This window comes from Mastomys coucha, chromosome X, assembly GCF_008632895.1.
Source record: "Mastomys coucha isolate ucsf_1 chromosome X, UCSF_Mcou_1, whole genome shotgun sequence".
Lineage (NCBI taxonomy): Eukaryota > Metazoa > Chordata > Mammalia > Rodentia > Muridae > Mastomys > Mastomys coucha.
In genome coordinates, this window is record NC_045030.1 from 138026303 (window position 1) to 138051042 (window position 24740).

General features: G+C 38.7%; 1 long non-coding RNA gene across 1 annotated transcript in view; it reads right to left on the bottom strand.

Moving 5' to 3' along the window:
• The window catches only part of LOC116089386, a 40496-nt gene extending 26344 nt beyond the window's left edge, over positions 1-14152 (bottom strand). Inside the window, exon 1 of the long non-coding RNA XR_004118310.1 lies at positions 14016-14152. This is a non-coding gene — a long non-coding RNA (uncharacterized LOC116089386). The remainder of the gene's footprint in view (positions 1-14015) is intronic.
• Between the last annotated feature and the right edge of the window lie 10588 nt (positions 14153-24740).

Genomic DNA, 24740 nt, shown 5'->3' on the forward strand with positions numbered 1-24740 from the left:
TAAATGGGCCTGAGTAGCACACCCAAGTTAGGAATGTGCTGTCTCCAGAACCCAAATAGACCCACTAACGTTGTGCTTCTCTCTTGGTAGTGGGAGGGGCCAGGTGCAATAATTTATCTTTCACCTTAGAAGGAATATCTCTGCATGCCCCACACCACTGGACTCCTAAGAATTTCACTGAGGTAGATGGTCCTTGAATTTTGGTTTGATTTATTTCCCATCCTCTAGTATGCATATGTGTTACCAATGAGTCCAACGCGGTTGCTATTTCCTGCTCACTTGGTCCAATAATGTTATCAATATAGTGCACCAATGTGATATTTTGTGGAAGAGACAAAGGATCAAGATCTCTTCTAACTAAGTTATTACACAGGGAAGGAGAGTTAATATATCCTTGAGGCAAAACTGTAAAGATATACTGCTGGCCTTACCAACTGAAAGCAAATTGCTTCTGGTGGTCCTTATGGACAGGTACTGAGAAGAAGACATTTGCCAGATCAATGGCTGCATACCAGGTACCAGGAGATGTGTTAATTAGTTCAGGTAAAGAAACTACATCTGGCACAGCAGCTGCAATTGGAGTTACTAATTGATTTAGTTTTTTGATACTCAACTGTCATTCTCCATGATCCATCTGTCTTCTTCACTGGCCAGATAGGAGAGTTAAAGGGAGATGTGGTGGGAACCTCCACCTCTGCATCTTTCAAGTCCTTGATAGTGGCAATAATTTCTGCAATTCCTCCAGGAATATGATACTGTTTTTGAGTCACTATTTTCTTTGGCAGAGGCAACTCTAAAGGCTTCTATTTAGCCTTTCCAACCATAATAGCCCTCACTCCACAGGTCAGGGAACCAATGTGAGAATTCTACCAATTTCTGAGTATATCTATCCCAATTATACATTCTGGAACTGGAGAAATGACCACAGGATGTGTTCAGGGATCTACTGGACCTACTGTGAGTTGGACATCAGTCAAAACTCCATTAATCACTGTCCTCCATAAGCCCCTACTTTAACTGGAGGGCCACAATGTTTCTTGGGATCTCCTGGGATCAGTGTCAATTCAGAACCAGTATCCAATAGACCCCGGAAAGTGTCATTATTTCCTTTCCCCCAGTGTACAGTTACTCTTGTAAAAGGCCGTAGGTCCCTCTGGGGAAGAACTGGAGAAAGATTAACAGCAAAACTTTTAGGTATCTTATCAAGGTCCTCCCTCAGAGGAACCTGGCCACCCCTTCATTCAAGGGATTCTGGATCTGCAAACTAGCTCAAGTCTGGAAATTGACTCACTGGCCAAGACAGCCTTTTGCCATGATCTACTGTTGCCCTTCTTTCCTTTGTTTGAGAATTTTTCTGCTTATACAGGTCAAACAGATATGCAGTGGGCTTCCTATCTATTTCGTGCCTGGAAATACCATGATTGATTAGCCAGGACCAAAGGTCCAAACGAGTCATGCCATTATAGATTTCACCTCTCCTGTGCTGACCATTATGGGTTATATCATTATAAACATTGCTTTGTCTATGCTGTCCATTGTAATAACTACGATCACCTTGTCTCTGGCGATTCAATGCTGCCACCTGGCCCCTGTTACCTCGGGGCCCAAATAAACCCATTGAATTTAATTCATTTAATTGAGCAGCAGAATCTCCAACCCTAAGGTCTGGCACAAGGAAAAGGGCAAGAACAAAAATCTTCAAATGTGCTGGTGCCCCTCTCACCAGTTTGCATCTTATAGCACTGGTGAAGGGCATATCTTCTGGACCTTCCCATTGTGGAGGATTGGGTTTTACACAACTCTAGCATTGCAATTTTCCTAAGCCTTAAAATCCCTACGTCAACACTAAGCCAAGGGACATCAGGTATCTCTAACTCCTTTTCGGTAGGCCACCTTTTGATAAATGCTTCAGCCAACCATTCAAACAAACTTCTGACACCTTTTTTAACTGTGCAAGCTTCCATATTAAACCTAGAATCTCCACTCAGAGGGCACATGCCAATAAATTCAGCCTGTTCTAGTTTTATGTTCCTTCCACCATTATCCCACACCCCAGAATCCATTCCCACACATATTCCCCAGACTTCTGCTTGAATGAATTAGCAAATTCATTAAGCTCCTAGTAGAGTAGCGAATTTCCTCATGGACTACACTTTCTACCTCCCCTCTAGGGGCCTTTTTTGTCCTGAGTCTGGTTATAGGTCTAGAAGAAACTATTGTGGGGCCTTGAGAAACTTCAGTATTGTCTTGTCTGGCATTTCTTTCAGCAAAAATCACTACTGGTTTATCAGACTCTGGGGGATTAACTTCCTTGTGTGGGAAAGGCATTATTTCAAGTGGTGGGGCTAAGGGTACTACTTCCTCAGGTGGGGCAAACCCTTGAGAATCTGAAGATCCAAAATTCTCAGCTTCAATGGGGTCTTCCCACACATCCCCATCCCAATTTATAGGGTCCCATTCTTTGCCAACTAATGCCCTTACTTTAACCGCTGACACCCTCTGAGGCTGAGACTTGAATTTTCACTGTAATTCAGCCAACCTTATAATGAGAGCTTCAGTTTTATTTTCTGCAACTTGAACTCTATGGCTGCTGGAGAGAAGATTCTCTTCAAGGATACACCTAGCAACTTTTAGATGGTTTACTTGTGTATGGAGCCTTGTGATTTTGTCACATAACTCCTTATTTTCCTTCATTGTTTTTTCTCGAGATGCTAAGAGCAACCAATCAATAAAATCATTTTACAATTTCTTCCTCATATTTTGGAAAGTTTTGTACACTGAATCCCCTAATTCATCAAGATAATCAAGGGCATTAGCTTCTTTAAACTTGAAATATAGTTGTGACCACGGGTCTTCAGTATTCTCTGAGCTCCCAGGAGGGAGAGAATTTGGAGAGGTTTCAGTAGTTGAAGAAGCTGATGAATTCTCAAACCATCTCCAGATTTTTAAAAGATCCATCCTTATTCTCCTGTTCCTCTAGAGCCACTCCGGGTACCTATTTTGAATTAGTCAGTGTTCTCTAGAGTCATAGAATGGTAGTCTCTATGTAGTAAATGAATTTATTGATGACCTACAGTTTGTAGTCCAACTCCCACCAAAGGTCAGCAGCAGCTGTGAATGGAAGTCCAAGGATCTAGCAGTTGCTCAGTCCCACAGGGCAAGCAGGCAAAGCAGAGAGAGCCTTCCTTCTTCCAATGTCCTTATATAGGTCTCCGGCAAAAGGTGTGGCCCAGATTAAAGGTACGTGCCACCGCACCTTTAATCACAGATCACCTTGAACTCATAGATCTTCCTATCTTAATCTTCTGGGATTCGTAGCCACTATGCCTCAAGATCTCCATGCCAAGATTCAGGTTGGAAACTTGTATCTCTCAGCCTCCAGATTAGGGCCAGGTGAGCCTTCTAATTCTGGAGATTGTAGTTCATTTCAGATATAGTCAAGTTGACAACCAGGAATAGCCACTATAATTTCCAACTCACATGGACATTTAGTCAGTTTCTTACTGACCACACATGTTTCTTGAATGTCAATAGGAACATTCTGTACATAACTTGATTACCATACCTTCCTTAATGTAAGGCCAGCTATTTAGCACTGTGAGCCACCTTTTCAAGATTTATAATGTTATTTCCATTTCCAAAAATTTACTGCAAGGAAAAAAAATATCTTTTTACTTTGCAGTGTCTAAGAGAAGGTACTCAATTCAGGGTCAAATAGTTCAGTTCAGTTTTTTACTTCTGGAAGTCTCTTGATGACTTTTCTTCAATAAATGATCTCTTTTACATGATGTCATTCAATTAAGTAGCCTGACAGAGCAAAGAAATTGAGATTTGTAATAATTCTGTACCTCTTACTGGCTAGCAAGCATATTATCACTAAAAATATTTGTTATAGAGGAATCATGTACTATATACTGTCAACTGGAATGACAGATGAGTAAGCATAAAAGAGTTATAAAAGATTGTCCTCAGATATTAAAATTAACTGGACTTAGGGAAACTAATTAGCATCCATAGACAAAATAATAATATATAACATGCTCAAAGGTATACTGTAGTACTGTAAAAAGCTTTAGACATCCCTTGGTCTAATGAAAAATGCATTAGGGAGTTAAATATATTATATGATTGATGCTACCCAGCAAGGTAGGGCATCATCATAAGTCAGAGGAAAAGATAACAACAGAATGATTTGTACAAAACCTATAAGGAGAAGGAAAAAAAAAACTACAAAGCAATGATATCCTTAATCTCAGTGATAAGATACTGACCTGCATATCACTTGATAGGTCCAGTCTTGAAATGGGATTATGTTACCAGGGCATCCCAATTTGTATTATTACCTGGTGTGATATTAACCTATTCAGTTTCTTATTCTGTGGTCTCCATGTAATCTGGTTGTACTTACTTTCCTATTGAAATTTTTGTTTCAGAATTTTTTGATGGCCATCTCACATGAGTCTTCTAGCCTACTTGACAGCTGCTTCTCAGTGGAAGTGAATACATTGCTCTTTAGCTTACACAGATGTTTCCTGAGGGGGGTTACTAGCATTAATCTTTTGTATCGCAATCACCTGTGAGTACTCAGTAAAACTAATATTATCCTTATGTAATATCAATATCACAGTGTGAATCAGAGTGGATGTACTGAATATCAGTCTCCCTAGATACCTTTGTTCAACATTACCTGGCATCCCTCTTTATTTCTATTATCTATCTAGAGATGTAATAAAATTCCCATATACCTATGGTTTTAACTTCCTAATCTACACCTACGCATAACCAGAAGCATGGTACCTGCAATAAGTAATTGCTTTTTTTTTTTTTTTAAATTTTTCGGTACTCCTGAATTCTAGTTCTGTCTATCTGTATACTCTCATGGATGAAGACATAAGTAGACATTAGCCACTGAATACCACTGTAGGGAGGGAAGAAGGATATGATTGACCTTATCCTCTTCACCTCTACTTTGTTCAAATTACAAAATACTAGAGCAGTATCACTTCTCTTGCTTTTATTCATCATGATGTAATAAACCACCCTTTCTAGAAGACTGGGATGTCATCATTCAGAACCTCTATTTTATTACCACAGAGCATTTAGAATATAGGTAGTTTCTACCAGAAGGTTGCCAAAATCAACCACCACAAACTTTAAATGAGTATGGGAGTGTGTGTTCTAGAAGAAGAGCCCTCTGCAGCATCTGGTTTATGAAGGTTCAGATACTACTTGGTCACAAGAAAGAAAAATGCTTCCCATGAAATCTTGTCTCATGGACCTTCAGTGGCCCCATGGTATCTAGCCCTTGGTCACAACTACAGTTTATGGACCACACACTAAATTATTGATATTGCTCCCTAATAAATGATTTTTATTTTTGGGCTTGCTTGAATTTCTCTATCTGTTGATTTTTAACACATAGATTAATTAAATGGCTCTTGGTATTCTATCTAGCCATCTCAGTGAGAACCCAGTTAAGACTCCTATCTCACTCATTTCATTCCAACACAATCAAGGACTATGCCATCTTTGATTCACATAATGCTGTTTTTCATTCACTGTGTAGTCTTTCGTCTACTTGGCTGTATAATCTGGCTCTGTGGCTGTTTAGGAAACGGAAAATTAATTGTTGATTAACACCTCCTTTATGCCAGACACTGTAATGAGAACTTTGATTTATTAATGTTCCTCAGTTAAGTCTCATATTACCAAAATATGGAATATCCATTTCTAACATTTCATGCTCACTACATATTGAGAAAGTTTATGTTATAATTTCAATTTAAAGATGAGGAATAAATATTTAGAACAGCTAACTTATCTGCCCCGTAACTGAAATAAATGTAAAAGCAAAAACAAAAACAAAAACAAAAACAAAAAAACAAAAAAAAAAAAACCCATATCGTTTCCTTTCTCTTTTTATTCTTTTTTTCCCCTACTACTGAGATTTAGCCAAGGATCTCACACATGCTAGGTAAGCACTCTACCACTGAGCCACATCATGATCCCCAACACATATCTTTTTGTTGCTACAGCTTTGTGCTGAGACAGGAGGGCAATATGCTTAAGTCACGCCCCTCCTGATTAGCCATGCTGACTTAATTACACCTCCCACAGGCTCTGTACACAGCAGCCACTCTAATAACTGGCATTCACATAGCAACTGGTTGAAACTCATTTTCTAGACAGTAGTCTATAAAGGAAACACAGCGCAAATCAGCTCCTTCTAGGACTTTGAAATTTCATTTGTGTTTCTAATGAGTTGGGGGAAAATTACTTGACACATCTAAAAATACACTGCGTCTACATTATCTGATTGGAAAGGTGCTGGCTTGTTGATTCAGGAGTCTAACAACAGTTTCTAACTAACAAAAGGCCTTCATACTTCTATAGCTCTTCATTTAAAGCTACTGAGTCTTTGTGAGCAACGTTGTTTGCAGTTATTGAATAATGCCAGGAGATGAGGAGATGTTTATTGTCTTCTTGTGGTGGTTATATATATACCCTCATCAGCTAAAGCCCAAGGTTAAAATGCATTTTGATTAATTCAGATGTCAGTTAGCTCTTTACACTTGAGAAGTGCTTTAATGTATCAGCCTCAGGGAATATCCAATCCAACAAATTGACTCTTAGGGGAATTTGTAGGAAGGCGAGCTTGTTCTTTTTGTATATTAACCCCATGTTTGACAGCACCTATCAAGTACCATGTTCCTCTTAGTTATTAATGATGATAATTACATCCATTAATTCATTATTAAGCTTACTAGCTTTCAGTTTGGAATAGATATCTAATGATACAATGGAGACCATAGAGTTACATTCCTGCCATTTAAATCATACTCCCCTTTTCATTCTTTAAATTCAACTTTTATATAATGTAAAGGTAATACTCTCTCAATTCAATCATTTCAGAATATGAGTCTCTGTTGATGCTGATGGCTGCTGCTTGGGAAAACGCCCCCTAAAGCACGGATAACCAATTCCTTATAGAGTATTTGTTCCCCCTTTAAACTTCATTAGCCAGACCTCTATTTTCCATGTATCTCTCCACATTCTGCTCTTCCAAGATCTCATCAGAACTTCCCATCTCTGCTTGCAGTATTCAATGACTTTTCTAGCCCCAAGTTTCAAATATTTCCAGATTCCTTTAATAAACCAGTTCTTAAGGACCAATACTACATAGATGTGTTTATTTCAACAATAGCACCATTTCATAATACATTTTTTCCATGTTAATTACTTTACTCATTGTTGCAACAAAAACGCATGACCATAGCAAAACAAAGAATAAAAAGATTCATTTTGGCTCATAGGTCAAAGTCACAGTCTATCATGACAGGAATGCACGCCAGCATGAGCTGGAGACAGCTGGTCCCAGGGCATTTCCAGTTAGTAAGCAGAGGCCAATAGACGCTAGTGCTAGCATGTTTTCTTGTTTTTGTTCAGTCCAGTACTTCACTCCTTTAGATGGTGTCGAATACATCTAGTACAGATATTCTAACCCCAACTAACCTAATCTTGGCAATCTTTCATAGGCTTGTCTAGAGTCTAATCTCTGAGACATGCCTTGAGGTTTGTCTTCTAGGAGATTCTAGATCCTCTCAACTTTACAATCAATATTATCCATCAGCATACCCACTGCTTTTGCTTAATAATTACCATAACACCAGCCACATTTTACAGACAATTTTCTATATGTGCCTTTTAGTTATGCCATAGTTTCTTTTAATTTTCACAATAACCCTCTTAGATATCTGTAACTATTTGCTTTATTATACAGATGCAAGAAAACCCCAAAGGTTTATAGTAGTGAAGAAGATGCTCCATAGGCATCATACCTTTCCTGTTGTTATCCATCTACAACAATAACCAAGAAACTCCTATGAGGCAAATCCAGCCTACGGTTGAGATTGTAAATTAACATTTCCTCTAATCCAACCATGCTCCTTCTCTTATATATTATCTATGACTGCTTTCATGCTATTATATACACAGCTCAATAAACCAAGAACATTTATTAATTTATCCTTTTTAATAAAAAGTCTCCTGTCCTCTTCTACTAGGTAATTTTCTGTCACTGTGATCAAATACCCAGAGGAAGAAAACTTGTAGAAGTAAGTTTATTTGAGCTTGCAGCTCAAGAGGAATAGAGTACTTCATAATGATGAAAGGGTGCCAGCAGGCAGCCAGGACAGAAAGCTGAGAGGCCACATCTTCCACCAAGAACACCCAAGAGGAAATAAACTAGACCTCGGAGGAGGCTTTGAACTCTCAAAACCTGCCTACGGTGGCATACTTCCTTTAGCAAAGCTGAAAATCCCACAATTTTCCCCCAACCTTGTCCCAAGTGTTCAAGTGCCTGAGTCTGTGAGGTACATTTCTCTTTCAAAGTAACATATTCCTCTCCATGGCCCCCATAAACTCGTGGCTCCCATATGATAATACATAATGAATTTTGTCTAACTTTAAAAATCCCCATAACCTTTTATAGTCTCAATACTCTACTTAAAAGTCCAATGTCTCTTCTAAGATTCGAGGTAAACACGTAACTGTAGCTCTTCCTAAACTCAAAAAGCAAATCACAGAGCTCTAACATACAGAATGTGCATTTCCTTCCTAAAAAGGGGTAACAGGTATAGTGAGGAAATGCTGGGCCAAAGTAAGACCAAAACTCAGTGAGTTAAGGGCCAAATCCTGTAGCTCCATGTCCAATCCCCGGGACTTTAAGGGTTCGATGGCTCAGACACCAGTTCTACTGCCTGAAACATACCTCTCTCTCACTCTCTTGGGCTGGATCTACTCCCTGTTTATAGCTCTCTTTGGTAGATGCTTCACAGTGCTGGCATCTGCAACTTCTTCGGTTCTCTACCACAACCCAGGCTTCACTTTCACAGTTTCATACAATGGCCTCTGATAGGCTCTTTCCCTCTGGGATTTTACACAGGAATTCCCCTACCAAACACTGATCGGGCTCAGAAGCTATCTGAAATCACAGAGGAAGAATCCATGAACCCCTTACTCTCGCATTTTTCCTGCCTTCAAAGCAAGTACTTGGACAAGTTTGGCTGTCAGCTTAGGATGGACTCTGGTCCCCCCAAAGAAAATTAGCAGAAGGTCTTTTATGAGATTTTTTTTTTTTCTAGAACCAAAAAATTCCTTAGGCATTTTGCTTTACACAAGATGCTTGGGGTCTTGCCCATGAGGCATCTTTCCTATTCTAGTGAAGAACAGGGGGCCGCACCTTAACTGTGCTAGTCTCCTTAATAATTATGACCCTTCTTTGAGTACATGCCTTGGCTGCATCATTAAGCGTCTTAGTACTTTTCTTTCTCCAAACTGTACATTTAGTATTTCTTTCTGCTCCACTTGCTGTTTTTCCTTGTACACCCACATAAGCATTATTAATAATAACAACATCTGAGATTCAATGTTCTGTTATCTTGAAATTTCCTCTTGCCAAAGAGAGTAGTCCACTGCTTTTCAATTTTTCCTTAGGCAAGTTCTTAAGACCACAAAGAAAGGCAGCTAGCTACAGAATATCACAGAATTGACCTCTAGCACAGTTGCTTATATTATTCCCCTCTTAAACTTTTTGAGCTAGGCCTCCACAGTTCACAAAGCTCTGACCATTGCTGTCTCCCAAAATTCCTGCTATGTTTTCTCATATATACTTATAGCTATCAACCACTTTTGTAAACCACAGTCCATCCAGGTGCCAAATCCAAAGGTCTTCCATGATCCTCAAAAACCCACATGTTCAGATTCTTCACAGTAAGAGCTTACTCTTTCTTAGTTACTTTTCTGTTGATGTAATAAAAAAGAGCACACACACACACACACACACAAAGCATGACTAGGCAACTTATTAAAAAAAAAGTTTTCTTTGGCTTAGTGCTTCAGAGAGGTAGAATCTACAATGTTGGGGACAGTGTGGCAGTAGGTAGCCAGAGCAAGAAGCTGAGATACAACTTTTGAACTGCAAAGGCAACACTGACAATGAATTGGCATATTGGCAGTGGAATTGGCCTTTTGGTTTTGTTTTGGTTTTGTTTTTGTTTGTTTGTTTGTTTGTTTGTTTTGAGATAGGGTTTCTCTGTGTAGCTCTGGCTGTCCTGGAACTCACTCTGTAGACCAGGCTGGCCTCGAACTCAGAAATCTGCCTGCCTCTGCCTCCCAAGTGCTTGGATTAAAGGCGTGCGCCACCACTGCCCAGCTGGAATTGGGCTTTGAGTGCTCAATGGCTACCCACATTGGCATATTTCCTGCAGAAAGGCTGAAAGTCTTCATTACCTCCTTAAAGCAGGGTCATCAACTGAGGACCAAGTGTGAACGTTCCTGAGCTTATCAGGAATGTATTCTATCACACCCTAACCTGAAATAGTTTATTCTTTCCTGTTCTTAAACCCTATTTAATTGTGTTTGTCATATATGATAATAGATTTCATTATGTCAGTTCCGTATATGTACATAATTTATTTCAGTCATGTTCATCCTCATTACCCATTCCCACTACTTACTGCCTTCTTTTTTTCCAAGTAGTCTTCTTTCTGTTTTTCATATCTTTTGTTGTTATGAATCAGTGAGTACATATAAAGTTGCTTATAGAATCATATAATGAGGGGATATTTATTGATAGGAGGATGGACAACTTATCTATAGTTACATTCCTGAAGAAGAGCGCCTTCACTGCCCATGGAAAAAGCTGCATATCGAGTATAGCATGATGGTTTGAAAAAAGTACGCATTGCAAAATGTCTACGTCAAGTTAGTTTACACAAATCCTAACTCAGATTCTTGTCTTTTCTGTATGGGAAGAGCACTTTAAGTAGCTATCTTGTGAGGCAATATCAAAATGGGGTACATTGTGTTATTCATAGTCACCATATGCATCTACAATAACTTAGTTTTTCATTTTTGAAGCATTGTGTCAAAATGTCCAGAGTCTGACCTCTTAGTTTACACTTTTTAATTTACTATTCTCTATTAGTCCAACATATATGCTGAAATGATATAATTCTCTGTATAGCAACTTATCTCAAATATTTTGGTAGTCTACATATTAATTAAATTTCTCTGGAATGTCTTTATTTGTGAGTTCTTTCTTTTATCCTGCAAGACTTGTCTACCAGAAAGCAACTTCTCTCTATTTTGATTGCTTATCTGTGTAAAATATTTATTCTTTGTAAATTAAAAATCCTTTGAGAATTTCATATTTGAGTACTATATTCCATTCCATTCCTCCTTCTCCCCTTCCTCCAGCTTCCCTTTCTTAAATTATGTGTGTGGGTGTGGGTGTGTGTGTGTGTACTTAATGTTGTTTCATATGTACATGTGTTTAGGGCTGACCACTTAGAGTCAGATAATTTATCAGGAGGCTCATCCCTGGAGAAAACAGATTTTCCTTCTCTCTGAAATGATTAGTTGCCTGTTGCTCTTCATTTAGGATGGGGGTTGTTAAATTTCCCCATCCACATTGACATACATATTTTTGTCATCAAAATTTGATAGATTGAACAGATAAAATATATCAGACATGTGTTGTCTGCCTTCAAGGCAGTCATTCGAATTTCTGGCAATGTTGAGGTTAAATTTTATGTGGAAATCTTCATTCTTCCTTTCTTCAGTCTACTTTCTTGGGTAACTTTCCACCCCCAGCCCTGGAAGCCAGGTTTAAGTATATCATCAAACATCTTTGGCAGAGCCTCTGTGCCTTTCCCCAGAGTCAGGCTTATATCCAAAATGTATGCATATGTGTATTTTATAAATATACCTGAGAATGTTATAAAGGTGCTCTCTCCTCCCCCACCCCTACTCCAATAGGATGTAGAAGGTTGTACCTGTCTGCTACTATCACTGATTGGAAGAAAGAAAATCTATTGCTTAAAACGTTCTGCAAAAGCAGACCTAAAACAAGAAGGTAGGGATGAAAAAAAAAAAACCCAACCAACCAAACAAGAAAACAAATCCTGGTTATGTCATAATGAATCACTGAGTCAGGACCTGCCTGTACATTGCTAACCATATGTGCTAATATGATTCTTTTAGGAGAGCAGATTGTGCAGTTCTTTCTCTTTTTTGCAACTCAAAAGCTCCTGATACAATGATTTTTCTCAATTGAAACTGTACTATATTTAGACCACCCACTTTTTTTTTTCTTTTCCAACAGGAAGCAACAGCAAATAGTTTTTAGTTGCTTGGTAACAGTAAGAAAGTCCCCACATTGTAGTGATGGTATTGAGAAAGGAATATCAGTCTTAAGCATCTTCTCCCACATTTAACTCTGCTAAAGAAGTTTCTGTCTTTCCAGTCAGGAAACTATATATTCTTGTGAATCCGTGAGGCTTCGTTTGACAATGGGCTGATACAGGCTGATCCTGTGTAGCCTAATCACTTATCAAAAAGGATAGTAAGTTTTAGCTTTAAACCCTGCCTTACTTGAAAGACAAATCTCAACTTGGAACTTCAAGGACAGGTTTTGGCCCAATCTATTTTTTAAAAAAATATTATTTTTATTTTATGTTTCTGAGTGTTTTGCCTACATGCATGACTGTGCACTGTTTGTGTACAGTGCCCACAGAGATCAGAAGATGGCATTGGTTCTTCTGAAACTATAATTACAGATGTGTATGAGCTTCCATGTGGGTGTTGGGAACCAAATCAGGGTTCACTGGAGGAGCAACAATATCTTTTAACTACTAAGCCATCTCTCAAGACAATCAAAATCTTTTTGTAAAACCATCAATGCCTGATTTCTTTCCAAGTACATTGTGAAATATTAGAAAATAGGACCTAAAGGCAGGAAATGGTGAAGCTGAATTCACCTGGATTTAAAGGCTGCCTATATTACTCACCTTACCCTATGTGGTAGTTTCCTTAAGTTCTCCGTGCCTCAGTTTTCCATAATGGATAGCCTTTGTTGTAAAGACTCAATGAAGTGATCAACACCTCTTAAAATTGTTCCTTACATACAATAAATACTATAGAAATACTTTTAAATGGCAGAAAAGGTACCAAAAATAAGTTCTATTCTTATATACAGAGGACAGATCAAACCACTGAATGGTCTTATCCTTTAGAATACATGATACAAATAACAATGTATAGTTATATTTCTAATATATTTATATTACATATAAACATATTTATAATATACAATATACTTAAAGTTTGTATGTAAGGCTATATATTTATAATAATATATGTAGCATTTATTTATTCTCATCTATATAATTTTATTTATTCTCTATATAACAATGAATAAATATTTCTCACTTGAAATACAAGGTAGGTTGGTTTGTCAAATTCTCCCTTTTGTGACCTTTTATATTGCTCACTAAAACTATGTAGAAGGAATCCTGTTTGGAGACTATAAGCCAATATGAGCTAAAGCCAATAGTTCCTTCTTTCTCTTATGGGGATATATTGTTTTCCCTGCTTTATCGCAGAATATGGATGGATATGGATATCAATATGAGAGGTATGTTTTTGTTTTACTTTGTATAAGAGTGCTTTTTCCCCCCAAAAAACTTTTCTACAGCATGTGTAGTTCCCTGATAGGTGAGAGGAAGAAAATACATTACCTACTTCATGTCTAACGACTGCATTTTTATGTACATTGCCACATTATTATTTTCCATTCATTTTTTGTGGTTCCATAAATTAGCTCCTGTGTTTTGTCTCTATTATATGTTCACTTAGAGTCTTAAGATAAATAGGAGTCATATGATTGGGTCATATGAAAATGTATCATTGATACTTTGGAAAAATAAACTCCATCATGACCTCCATAGTATGTGGACTAGTCTACATTCCCACTATTGGTGTATAAGGGTACCATCGTAGACATCCCTTAACATCAGTTGTTGTTATCTATATTCTTTTCTTCTTTTCATTTTTAGTGGTTATTTTATTTATTTACATTTCAAATGATATCCCCTTCCCAGTTTCCCCTCCACAAACCCCCTCCCCCTCCTCCCTCCACCCTGCCATAATGAAGTGCTCCCAGACCCACTCACCCACTCTGGCCTCAGCCGCCTAGTATTCCTCTATCCTGGGTCACCAAGCCTTCACAGGATCAAGGGCCTGTCCTCCCATTGATGCCAGATAAGGCAATCCTCTGCTACATATCCAGCAGGAGCCATGAGTCTCTCCTCTTTGGTTGGTGGTTTATTCCCTGGGAGATTGGAGGGTCTGGTTGGTTGATGTTGTTCTTCCTATGGGGTTGCAAACCCCTTCAACTCCTTCAGTCCTTGCCCTAACTTCTCCATTGGGGACCCTGCTCTCAGTCCAATGTTTGACTATGTACATCTGCATCTGTATTGGTTCAGCTCTAGCAAAGCCTCTCAGGAGACAGCTATATCAGGCTCCTGCCAGTAAGCACTTCTTGGCATCCACAACAGTGTCTGGGTTTGGTATCAGCAGATAGGATGGAGCCCTAGGTGGGGCAGTCTCTGGATGGCCTTCCCTTCAGTTGTTATCTATATTCTTTAAAACTGCCATTCTGATAGGAAAGGAGGGGAATCTCAAAGTAAAACTTTCAATTTCTCTGAAAGAGAGTGAAATTAGACATTTTTTTGTGTTTAATGACTGTGCTCATAAATTAATGAATTTATAATTAATAAATTATATCAACTCAACACCAGCTAGAGTCATTTGAGAGGAGGGCTCCCCAGTTGAGAAAATGCTTCACAAGATTGGGTTGTAAGCAAGGCTGTAAGGCACTTTCTTAATTAGTGATTGATGGGGGAGTGGCTAGTCCATTGTGGGTGGGGCCATCCCTGGTCTGGTGGTCCTGGGTTCTTCTTTTTTTATTAAATTAATTTAATTTTTACACTCCATATTCCATTCCCCACTCCACCCCCATCCACCGTCTGACTGCTCCCCACCCTCCACCCCACCTGACCTCTAAACTCCCTGGGGCCTCCAATCTTTTGAGGGTTGGGTGCATCATCTCTGAATGAACACCGACCCAGAAGTCCTCTACTGTATATGTGTTGGGGGCCTCATATCAGCTGATGTATGCTGTCTGTTTGGTGGTCCAGTGTTTGAGAGATCTTGGGGATCCAGATTAATTAAGACTGCTGGTCCTCCAACAGGATCACCCTTCTCTTCAGCTTCTTTCAGCCTTCCCTAATTTAACAACAGGGGTCAGCTGCTTTTGTCCATTGGTTGGGTGCAAATATCTGCATCTGACTCTTTCAGCTGCTTGTTGGGTCTTCTGGAGTGCTGTCATGCTAGGTCCCTTTTTGTGAGCACTCCATAGCCTCAGTAATAGTGTCAGGCCTTGGGACCTCCCCTTGAGCTGGATCCCACTTTGGGCCTGTTGCTGGATCTTCTTTTCCTCAGGCTTCTCTCCATTTCCATCCCTGTAATTCTTTCAGACAAGAACAATTATGGGTCAGAGATGTGACTGTGGGTTGGCAACTCCATCCCTCACTTCATGCCCTGTCTTCTTGCTGGAGGTGGGTTCTATATGTTCCCTCTCCCTACTGTTGTGCATTTTATCTAAGGTCCCTCCCTTTGAGTTCTGAGGGTCTCTTACCTCCCAGGTCTCTGAGGGTCAGCAGAAAGAATGTAAACAAGGAACCTCAGGAAATAGAAGCCTGGGTTCTCCTATAAGAAAGCAGGCTGAGCAAGCCACAGGGAGCAAGCCAGTAAATGGCATTCCTGTTCTTTCAGGTTCCTGCCCTGCTTAAGTTTGGGCCTTCACTGCCTTTGATAATCATCTGTTATATGGAATTGTGAGTGAAATAAACCCATTCCTCCTAAGTTGCTTTTGGTCATGATGTTTAATTGCAGCCATACCATCAACCCCAATGAAAACAAATTGGTACCAAGATCGTGAGATATTTTGGTGACAGATCTGACCACATTTTGGGGAGGAGTGTAGACGAATTTTGGACATTTGTGTGAAGAACCTATGGTGTCTGGTTAGCTGGAGCTGAAGAATCAGTTATGATCAGCAGGAAACCAGAACCACTAGAGTGAAAGCTTTGCTTTTCTGGGACAATTGATGCTGGGTAGCAGCTGGAGCTGCAAATTTAGCTGTGATTGAAAAGTAAGAGGCCAGCATTAAGGAGGTGAATGAACACTTCTGGGAAGTATTTCCTCAAAGTCAGCACATGCAATCTGTATTTAGAGGTGGCCAAGTTTGTACCTCAAGCTGTCAGCCAAGCATGATACTGTAAGAGGCACCCATGTGGTATTGGTTTTGAAGGCATGACGGGGTTGTGCAAAGCATCAAAAGCTGGACACTGAGAAGCCAGCAGAGGCCATTGGTGAAAGCGCATCAAGAGTACCCATGGATTGAAGGGGTTATGGAGAAAAGTTGAAACTTTGTAACATGAAAAGAGCCTATGAGGGGATATTGGTGTAAAGTGCAACTCAGTTGCAGTAGAAGACCCCCAAAATTTGACAGTATCATGGAATGAACGGTACCAAGAACAGCAGCAGCTGTAGAGTGGAGCCTGCCAAAGCATAGAAGACAAGCTGTGTGTGCTGCAGAGGGCAGAGCTGGAAAAGTGACCCAAGCCACTTGGAGGGGACAAAAACAAATTGTGAGTAAATCCCAGACATTAGACATTGAATTATTTACAGTGTTAGAGTGTGGTTTTTATTTGTTTAGATCATGACCGTGTCTTGGTTCCTCCTCCTTGTAGTAAGACAGTATTTAACTTATTTTTGAAATTATACAAGCCTGCAGTTGAAAGGATTTGGATTCTTAAAAGATATTTTGGATTGTAAAAGAAAATTGGGATTTTTTTTTAAAGAGAACAAACTATGAAACAGTTTGAACTGGTAAAGACTGTGTGATTTTGACATTTTAATATGTTCTACGTTTGTGATATTTATTAATCTGAGATCTTGGGAACTGAAACAAAAAAAGGAAATGTTATGTCTTTAAAAGTGTTATGTGTCAAGTTGACAAGGAGTAAATTGTTCTCTCTAAACTTAAGTTAATTTGACACAGGCCAGAGTCATCTGAGAGGTGAGAACCTCAACTGAAAAAATGTCTCCATAAGATTGGGCTGTAAGCAAGCCTGTAGAACATTTTCTAAATTAGTGATAGATGGGGGGGCTGGGGCAGCCCATGGTGTGTGGTGCTATCCCTGATTTGGTGGTCCTGTATTTTATAAGAAAGCAGGCTGAGCACTCCATTAGGAACAAGGCAGTAAACAGCAGTTCTCCTGCAGTTTCCTGCCTTGCTTGAATTCCTGCCCTTATTTCTTCTGATGATTAACTGTTATATGAAACTGTGAGTGAAGTGGGCCCATTTCTTCTCAAGGTGCTTTTTGGTCATGGTGTTTAATCATAGCAACTGTAGCCCTCACTGTCCCTTCATTTTATGAACCTATTTGTTGAGTTTGTTTTCTAACCTCTTCATGTTTTGTTTTTAAAAACTCCTTTTCTATTTTAGGTATTAATCATCTGTTGGATGTATAGCTGGCAGTGGTTTTCTTACATTCTGAAGGCTGATTATTCATTCTATTGGTTTTTTTGTTTGTTTGTTTGTTTCATGAAGATATATTTGTGAAATATTGGCTTTATATCCTGAACAACTAGAGTCCTATATTAAGATCTGTGGTTAATTTGGAATTTTTTTTATACAGATTGAGATATAGGCATCTGAATTCATTCTCTTACAGATAGATATCCAATATTCCTAGCCCCATTTCTTAAAAAGAGGCTGTTTTTTTTTTCCTCCAATGTGAATTTTTGTTTTCTCTGCTTAAAATCAGCTGGCTGAAGCTGCAGAAGTTTCTATCTGAATCTTTGTTTCTGTTCCACTGTATTATGTTTCTGTTTTCCTACTAGGAATATACACTGCATTTGTTACTGTTAGTTTGTAGTATAACAAGTCAGGTACAGTAATACCTCCAACTTTATCATTGCTGTATAGAATTTCTATTGCTATCCTGGGTCCTTCATGTTTCCATAAGAATTTTAGCATGATTTTCTATTTCTCTGAAGAACAGTATTGAGCATTTTTTTAAAAATTACTATCAGAATTGGATTAAATCCGTAGGTTGCATTTGATAAGATGAACATTTTCACAATAATAATTCTTCCAATCCATGAGCATTATCAATTGATGTCTATTGTCCCCCTCAATTTGTTTCTTTAGTTGTTTTAAAGATTTTAACCTAGAGGTCCTTTGCTTCTTTCATTAAATTTATCCAAAGAAGTTTTGAGACAATTATGTTTCTTGATTTCATTCTTAGTATGCGTGTCATTGGTACATAGAAAGGTCACAGAATGTTGCATGTAAATTTTGTTTTTTTTAAATTATTCTCTTCATTTTATGTGTATAGATGTTTTGTCTGTGTGCATATGTATTCATTATGTTGTATGCAGTGCTCATAGAGGCCAAAGGAGCACATGAGACCCCGGAGACTGGGATTACAGATGGTTGTGAGCCTTCATGTGGATGCTGGATATAGAACATAGGTCCTCTTGAAGAGCAGCCAGAGATCCTAACTGATACACAATCTTTCCAGCCTGTATGCTAATTTTGCATTCTACCACTTTGCTGAAAGTGTTTATCAGCTCTAAATGTTTTCCTTAGGATTATTTTGTGGCGGTTCTTAGCCTTTCTAATGCTGCACCCCTTCAATACAGTTTATTCATGTTGTAGAACCATAAAATTGTTTTTTTTCTTTTATTGGATATTTTCTTTATTTACATTTCAAATGTTATCCCATTTCCAGGTCTCCCCTCTGGAAACCTTCTATCCCATCCCTGTCTCTATGAGGGTGTTCCCCCACCCACCCACCCACTCCTGCCTTCCTGCCCTGGCATTCCCATACACTCGGGCATTGAATCCCCTCAGGTCTAAGGGCCTTGCCTCGCACTGATATCCAACAAGTCCATCCTCTGCCATAACTGTGGCCGGAGCCATGGGTCCCTCTGATGTGTACTCTTTGTTTGGTGGTCCAGTCCCAGAGAGCTCCAGGGGAGTCTGGCCATTTGACACAGTTGCTCCCCCCATAGGGCTGCAAACCCCCTCAGCTCCTTCAGTCCCTTCTTCAACTCCTCAGTCAGTTCAATGGTTGGCTGTGAGCTTCAACCTCTGTATTAGTCAGGTATTGGCAGAGCCTCTCAGGAGACAGCCATATTAGGCTTCTGTCAGCAAGTACTTCCTGGCATCCACAATAGCATCAGTGTTTGGCAACTGTATATGAGATGGATCCCCAGGTGGGGCAGTCTATTTAGTTGCTACTTCATAACTGTAATTTTGCTACTGTTAGCAATCATAATGTAAATATCTGATATGCAGGATATATGATATGCAACCCCCAAAGAAGTTACAAACCACAAGTTTAGAACCACTGCTTTAGGGTCCCATATATAGAGTCATATCTAAAATGAGGATATTTTAAACTTTTCCTTTCCTGTTTGTATAATATTTATGTTTTTATCTTGTGTTAATGCTCTACCTAAAATGTTAAGCACTACATTGAGTAAGCATAGAGCAAGTGAACAGAAATGTCTTTTTCCTGATCTTAATGGAAATGTTTCTAGATTTTTCTCCATTTAGCATGATACTAAATATCACTATGTAATACATAACCTTCAATATATCAGATATGTTTCCTTTGTCCCTACTTGCTTCAAGACTTTTATCGTGAAATTATTGCTGGATTTTGTCAAAGACACATTCTGTGTCTTTTAAGGTGATCACATGATTTCTGTCTACTACTCAGAGACTACTTGGTAAGGATGTTAGGCTCTAGTGGAGATGCATTGTCTTGGAAGTTATTGATTTTATTTTTACATTTGCATCTAGATATCTAGGTTTGAGATAATTGTAATTTTAACTTCTGATAGCTGGTCTTGTCTTTGTTGGGTAGATGCTTTGTTACTTGGTTTCTGTTGCCCTCTCTGGTTCTTACAGAGAGTGTGTTGGCTGTAGGTTGCCTGGTAGAATGTTCTTCTGGGATACTACCAGGTGTGTTCACTTGGAGCAACAGGTACAATGATTTTCTAGGCATTGGGAACAGAAAATTAGGAATGGAAATAATCTATAAGCTAGAAGAAGGGCTGCAAAAGCAACATTTATTTACCAGATGTAATTGTCATCTTGGAGGTTTACTGATGAATAAACTCACCCTTTCTCATTCTTTCTGAACTCTGGCTGGCTGGTTCAACTCAGCTGTTCTGGCTCAAACTCCTCTCCAAGCTGACTGATTCAAACTGGCTTCTCACTAATGGCTTTTCACTAAATTGTTCTGTTTAGCCTCAAACTAACTCTGGCAATTTGTTCTAATCTTCTGGCTCCTCCTTATTTATTCTCTGGTTTTAACTGCCTCTGCTGACCTGCATTGAACTGCACAAACTCAACTCCACTCTACCAACTTACTGAACTCAACTCAACTCCCTCAACTGACTAAATGCAACTCAGCTCAATTCAATGCAATTTCATTGCACTGCACTGCACTGCACTGATACAACCTGACCTGCTTTCTCTATGATTCTCTTAAGTAGCCTTTTCTGTGTGTCCCTTAAGAGTTGAGTATATCTTATCTCTGATTCATTCTGTCAAATCTTCTCTGATTTGTCACTGTGTCTGCCCCTCAATTAGACATCAGTTTCAAATATGGCAGCTTCTTTCTACAAACTAACTTTACCTTCCTTGTTCAGAGTTAGAGGTGGGTTCTAAAGGCATGTCTGTATATTAGCCAAAGGGATTAAAGATGCATCGTTCTGAGCAGATCACACAGACCTAGAAGGACTTTAGATGTGATCCCTTGTACAGAAGGCTAAGTCCAACAGTATAAACCTGTGAGTGTAAACCTTCACCAGCTCCTAGGGATCCATCCCTGGGAGATTATCCCTCATACTAATATGCCCCATCTAAGGACAAACATAGTCAATCTCTCTCAATCCACTGTGAAAGTTAACATTTCCAAAAAGTGACATCTTTCCACAGTGGATAGAGTTTAGTTCCTAATTGCAGAAGAGTATAGATTTACCTCCACACAATCACCTGTTTATAGTTCCATGGAGATTCCATCTCAGGCTGACCTGCTTTTTCTTAAGAAAAACATGTGTTCTTGAATCTCCTTATGCCTCTGACAGTAATTCCCCCAATAAGATTAACCGAAGAGGTAGTCAATGAATAAGGGTGTGGAATGAGATGCCAGGTAGAATAGACTGCCAGGGAACAGAGAAATCATTGGTTGCGTGCAATAAAAGCAGCCTTACTTGTCACACATCCAGTGGGGAGGATCTTCATTCAAGAGAACCTGTAGCAAAACTCCACCAGATCCAATGATTTTTTTTCTTCCCTTAAATTTGATAAGACCACTTTTTATCCATATTCATTTTTACTCCCCAGTGTTATAAATTCGAGCAGGAACCTCTGAGATATCAACATATGGCAAGTGTTTTCTTTGAATCTTCTGGAAGTTCTTAGTTTTATTTAATTTGTTTCCCTTAAAAATTACAAATACTCACAGAATCTCGTGACATTATATAACAAGAGAAAATAACACAGCAATCAAAGAAGAATCTCGTCACAGATTGCTTGTCTTGTTGCCCTCCCCCCTCAATTCTAAAAACACCCTTTAGTTGGAATTTAATAAGCTCTAGATAAACACAAATCTTTTAAGTAATGGCCCATATTATGCTCTGTCACTCATTAAGCCCATGTTACTATTATGTGCATGGCAAAATTTTCTAAGAGGGTAGATGTCACACAAAGGAACACAGATACTTGAATGATGTACGTGACTATTACCACAACTGTGATGATCTTTTCAAAAGGTGTATGCATATACTGAAATTGCATTGCTAAACAGTGAGATTTGAATATGAGGTATATCTCAACCTTGGCTTTGTTTTTTCTTTTGTTTGTTTGTTTTTGTTATATAGTGCTGAGTGTTAAAGTCAGGATTGTATGCATGCTAGGCAAGTACTCTACCTTTATGCTAATTCCCCTTCCCAATAATATTTTAAGGTGTTCATTTTTATATTATACAATTGTTAATTCAATACAAATTTAAAGTAACAACATGCTTAAAAAGAAATGCATTCCCTGTTGTGAAACTGGGTGGTGGCCAGACACAGGCATACAAAGAGCAGCCATGCAAAGAGCAGGTAGGACCTGGGGGAAGCAAATTTTCTTAAGTTTTGCTATCTGCCTTGAGTACTCAGTAACCTAACCTTTAATTAGGATCTCAGATTTTGTGCTGATTGCTGTTGAACTGGGTTTTATCCTGCCCCACAGCTGTATCTCACTGGTAGAAGTGCCTATTTCATTTATCCTCTTGAGGACAGTGTTAAATAAATCAGTGAAAGTGGCCTTGTCCAGACATGTTGGAAGTCCCTGTACAGTGGTGTTTTATAAATATAAACAATTACATTTCCAAACCACAGTGAATTATTCCCAGGCTACATAGAATCCAACACTGAATCAGGAAAAATGGTTTCTAGCTGTAGAATGTCTTTTTGTTCTTTTTTCCTGTGAATGTACATTTGAGTAGCATTTTTGGCAATTTTGAACTGTTAAGATAAATACTTTTGAAGTACCCCCTAGTAATAATTCCTTTCTCCACATAAAAATATACGCATTATGTAACTATACAGGTAGAGATTTTAATAGTTATTTATCATTTGGACAATGTACATGAATTAATTTTAGATAGCCCCAAGGCTCGTACACATGTTACATGTCAATGTCTCCTTTTGATATATGACCTTAATTAACATTCAAAAACTTTGATATAGGCAGTGGAGATTGGAAAGCAAGGTGGAGCTTGACATCAATGTCTTGCACTCTATTTAAGATGATGCATTTCAAGGAATTAATATATCTTACAAGTTGCTTTGTATGATATAGGAAAGGAATGCTTGCAAAAATGGTAGGTAAGTAGGATCTCTGCACTTGTCAAATGCAGGCAGTAATCTGTGAAGAGGTAAGAATGAAAATCCAGTACAGATTGACTTTGTCATCCTGGATCAGACTTCAGGGAGTCTAAAGCTGTTCATTGTCAACATATTTAAAACACAGTAAAATCTGGAAAAAGGTTCCCAGGCAACAGTCATCCCAATGGCAGGTGCACAGTAAAGTTTAAGGTGTGGTTACAGAGGAACTCTTTTACAAAGTACATGTGACCATGAAGGTAGGTCATATAGGTAGAAGGATTAAATCTAGTGTGGTCTCTGATCAAGATAGCATAGAGGTCAACAGGCTATCAAAAACATGTGACATTTCCCTTAAGGATGGGTTTATGGTGGGAAGAGTCTAAGATAACCATTCTAGGGAATTTAGGTGTGGTCTGTCTCCACAGATAGCATAAAAGGTCACCAGGTCATTAATAAAATACACTTTCAGCTTTCTGGATGGAATGCATGTATTTGACCTTATCTCCTCCACTGAGGAGACACCCCTTTATGATTAACATTCCTGATTCTCTTAGTGCTTCTCTTGGAGTACTTGTACCTACGAGTAACTACAGGATAGTCATTGTTTTGAAAAGGCATTATAATAATGATGAAACTAACAATAGCTCCCTTTAACTCAGTGTTTACTGTTTCCCAGCACTATGCTTAGTATTTTGCTGGAATTATCTCATTTATGCTGTCTAAGACCTTCTATGCTATGAATTGTTGTGACCATTTTGCAGCTGCAGAAACAGAGGGACAATGTTATGGCTACAGTGCCAGGATTCATGCTCAGAATTCCTTGACTCAAAAATGTCAGCTTTAACACTTATGGGCAAGTCACAGGCCTAGCAGTAGAAGTTGTCCCATACTTAACTTAAAAGTATGTATTTTGCTTGTATATTATGGGTTCTGATTTTGTGTTTTGTGTGAGTGTGTGTGTGTGTGTGTGTGTGTGTGTATGTGAGTGAGTGAGTCTGTGGGTCTATCTTTCTGTTTTGTTTTGTTTTTAATTCTATTCTGGATCTTTTGGCTAGTTTTCTAGACAGAAAAAAGAAAGAAAGTATGGAGTTGGATAGGTGAGGAGGTAGGAAAGATCTGAAAGGAGATGAGGAAGAGAAACTGTAATCAGAATACATTGTTAAAATATTATTTTCAATTTTTGATAAGTACAATTTTTAAATTTTAATTTCCAACTGTGCTATGATTTTGTTACAAAGCATCCTCTACAAGGCTCATTTGTTCCCAGTGCAGCAGTGTTCAGAGGTGGGCTTCTTATGAACTGACTGAATCATAAGGATTCTGACATCATCAGTGAATTAATGCATTTGTACCTTGATAATTTGATGACATTATTGGAAAGTGGTGAAAAGTAAGAAATATGCTATCTTATTTTCTCTATCATTTTCTATGTCTTTTTCTCTACACCTTCTCTAGTCCCATCTTTCTCCTTGTCCTTTCCAGCTATCATGAACTGGGCACTTTTTCTTGATTATAACTTGTTAAAAATCTTCTAGTCTCACCACATCTCTCGAACAGAGAAAGCTGATTGACTGAACCCACTGAAACCTTTAGCTGAAATCAATCTTTCTTCCATCTGAAATATTTCTCTCAGGCATTTCTGATACCGACAGAAGTAATTGAAACATAAAACAGCTAAGTAAGGGGAAGCAAAATACAATATGAATGTAAAATGTGTGAGAGATCTCCAAAAGTCACTCAGTTCATTTTTCAAATTAGACAGATCATGAGGAAAGCCAATTAAAGATTTTAAATCAGCAGTGTTCCAGATGGCCATGGTGAGGAAGCTGGCACAGGGCTCTGATAGTCAACACAGGGAAGAAACTTAGCTAGCA